Below are 3,082 nucleotides of genomic sequence, written 5' to 3' on the forward strand. Positions count from 1 at the left end.
CAGAATGGCGCAGCGGTTTTCACTCCACCAAGTCCACTTATGGCTTACAGGCAACTCCCAAACCCACCACAGCCCACCATGTCAGCCAGAAAGGAGCCCACTCAGCCTCGCCATTGCTGCTTTTCCGTCCCCCCAGAACCCCGCTTCTCCTGGGCTGCAAGGAGCCATCCCTGGGAAGCCAAGAGGCAGGCACATAATTCTGCCTCCCAGCAGCCACCTCCCCCGGCTTTGCAGAACAAATGGTGACGCTCTATTAACCCCACTGAGCCGCACTGAGGTGCTTAGCTTCTGCCCAGCCTTCCTCAGCTCGACTTTCCTCTTTTCCCCCATTCCTGCCTCACTTCCTCCTTTGGCAAGTCACGCAGAGGAGGCCAGCAGGAAGAGCCGGCCTCCACCGGCCAACCTCCAACAGCAGAGGAGGCCAAGCCACAAGCCTCCAAATGGTAACATGCTGCACTCCTCTAGGTTCTCCAGCCTGATGCCAAGGTGCTTTCTCCACTGCTGTCAGCACCCTCTGTCATGCAGGGGTTGGAGTTATCCCACGGACAGTCCAATAGGAGAAGGAGGAGCATCTTCCTGAACAGCAAGGGGATCTGGGAAAAGGAAGGCAGCATGTTTCTGCCTGGTTTTGAACCAGGGACCTTTGGCATGTTAGGCAAACGTGATAACCACTACACTACAGAAACTCCATCTGCCTGATTGTTGCTCACCCTGACACAGACCAATGGACAAACCTGGAGAAAGTGGTGACAGCCCTTCGATGGGCCAGCAGGCAGAGCAGAGGACTGGAGCCGGGGCTCAGGAAGTCGTCCTTACGTCGCCCTTGTGACTCCAGCTTGAGGGAGAGCTTCTTTTTCTTCCCCTTGCTGACAAAGAGCAAGAGAAGAATGAAAGGTCAGGTGGGCCAACTCGGTGCAGAAGCCTATGCTGCCTTTTCCTGCTGCATAGCCTGAAATGAGGGACTCGTGGCAGTTAAAGGAACTGCTGCACTTTCAGAAAACATCCCACCCGTGCACAAAGCAGGATAGAAGAGCCTGTTAGTCTAGCACGCTCCCAACTGAACTACTTCAGCAGCTGCTCGGTTTCTTTTTGGCCTCCTGCTTTTCTGTCTGGGATGTTGTTGTCAGCTGTGGCACAGAAAAAGGACGTCATTGCGAGCGGCCCATGAAGACAAGATTCACTTTTGCCTTCCTTGCTCGGCTTTACTTGTTTCCTCACCCTATTCCTGCCTTAGTTCCTGGGTTACCTGAAGGCGACGGGGGGCCAGCAGTACCAGGAGGAAGTTGGGCAGCTAGACCCTGGTGGCAAAAGTCCTGCCGCCACTTGCCACCCCACTCTCTTCTCCCAGCGTCACATATTGGCCACCAGGGACTTGGGGCCCAGCAGCGCAACGGAAGGCAGTGGACAGAGCCACCCTCGCCTTGAAGCTCCGGCTCATTAAACCACATCTTCAGTCGCTGATGGCCAATGAGAGACCGACATCGCTTGCTATTTTAGCACTTGGAAATGCCATTGGCCAATCTTTGGATCTCTTTAATGCTGCGCTTCAGTTCATGGGGGAAAGGCGAGAGAAGCGACCTTTCAACTAAAGGCCTGGGGTTAACATCCTAACGCTGTCTCCTACTGTAACACTATTTAATACCGGCCCACCCTGTGCTGGTGAGTGCTCCATTGCTAGATGTTAGTACATTTCAGTTACTGTCAAAATTAAAAAGTTTCTATATGCTTAAAGAAAATGCATTTGTTTTATTTGCTTATATATGGCATGAATAAATACAGGTTTACAGAACCTAGCCTGCAAATTTATCATCTTATATGACAGAGAAAATCATGCATCGAAATTGTGCGTCAAAATCATGAGCTGAGCTACAAATGCAATGAAAAATAAGATATTCAAAATTTTAACATGGGGGGGGGGCACCGAAGACACGTCTTGCCTGGGTGAGGCACTTGGTCTAGGGGAGGCCCTGTCAGGGAGAACAGGAGTTAGTCTCACACGCCTATTTCCAGGCTGTAATCTGTGGGCACCCTGCTCTGGGGGAGGGATCGCGGCAGCCCAGACTCAGGGCTGGAACAGGCCCCAGATTGAGGGGGTGGCTGCAGGGTTTGCAGCACTCTGATGTCTCAGACAATGTGTCTCTCCCAAAGCCTCAGATCTGCGTCCCCAGAAGGCTCCTGCGCTGCCTCTGCTGCTTTCACAGTCTATAGCAAGGAGCAGCAGCAAGGGTCAGGGATGAGCCATAGGCACTAGGTGGGGGGCAGAGGCTTCAGGAGCCCAGAGTGTTTGCCTGTCTGGGCATTTTGGCTGAGACCTGTGGAAACAGGGAAAGAATTAATAAGGATTTGAAGGGGATTTTAATGCATGTTAGTCAGTTAGCAAGAGTCAGGCCATACTGTAACCCTAATGACGTGAGACTTGTAGAAGCAAGGATAGTGCGAGGCGAGAGGACAAGAACTGTGTACAAAGTTATTACGACCTTGCAACAGTCTAACCAAATATGCAGGCTTGCTTTTCTTAGGAATGAGACAAATAAGATAGCAGAAAGGCTTATGTATAAACAAAATGTATTTGTTGCTTTTTACCGTCTGTATTATTGCTAGAAATTGTCTGTAACAAAGGTATAAAGGCTTGCTGTGATTGTTTACCAGTTGAGAGACCTGTCCAGGACTGGGGCGACCCTGTGTCCTATGGCACTCTCTCCCTCCATTGTAATTACTGGAGAAATAATAAAGTATTTGATTTTGCTGCACCCAAACAAAAAGCGAGAACTGAGTTTTTCTCCGACAGACCTCAGGGACACATTGTGAGGCAGAATCCCAGGCATCTTATGAAAGGAGCATAAGGACATAAGGACGTAGGAACGGTCAGACTGGGTCAGACTGTGTCCATCTAGCCCAGTATCCTGTCTTCCCATAGTGGCCAAAGCCAGGTGCCCCAGAGGGGAATGAACAGAACAGGGAATCACCAAGTGACCCATCCCCTGTCACCTATTCCCAGCTCCTGGCAAACAGAGACTAGGGACACCATCCCTGCCCATCCTGGCTCAGAGCATGTCCTCCATGAATTGATTTAGCTCTTTTT

General features: G+C 50.9%; 1 non-coding gene across 1 annotated transcript; it reads right to left on the reverse strand.

The window, feature by feature from the left end:
* Positions 1-613: 613 nt before the first annotated feature.
* Positions 614-686, reverse strand: TRNAV-AAC. The gene has a single exon. It is a non-coding gene; the product is annotated as a tRNA-Val (tRNA).
* Positions 687-3,082: the final 2,396 nt, after the last annotated feature.

This window comes from Mauremys mutica, unplaced genomic scaffold, assembly GCF_020497125.1.
Source record: "Mauremys mutica isolate MM-2020 ecotype Southern unplaced genomic scaffold, ASM2049712v1 000470F_np12_subseq_174431:340995_obj, whole genome shotgun sequence".
Classification (NCBI taxonomy): Eukaryota; Metazoa; Chordata; order Testudines; family Geoemydidae; genus Mauremys; species Mauremys mutica.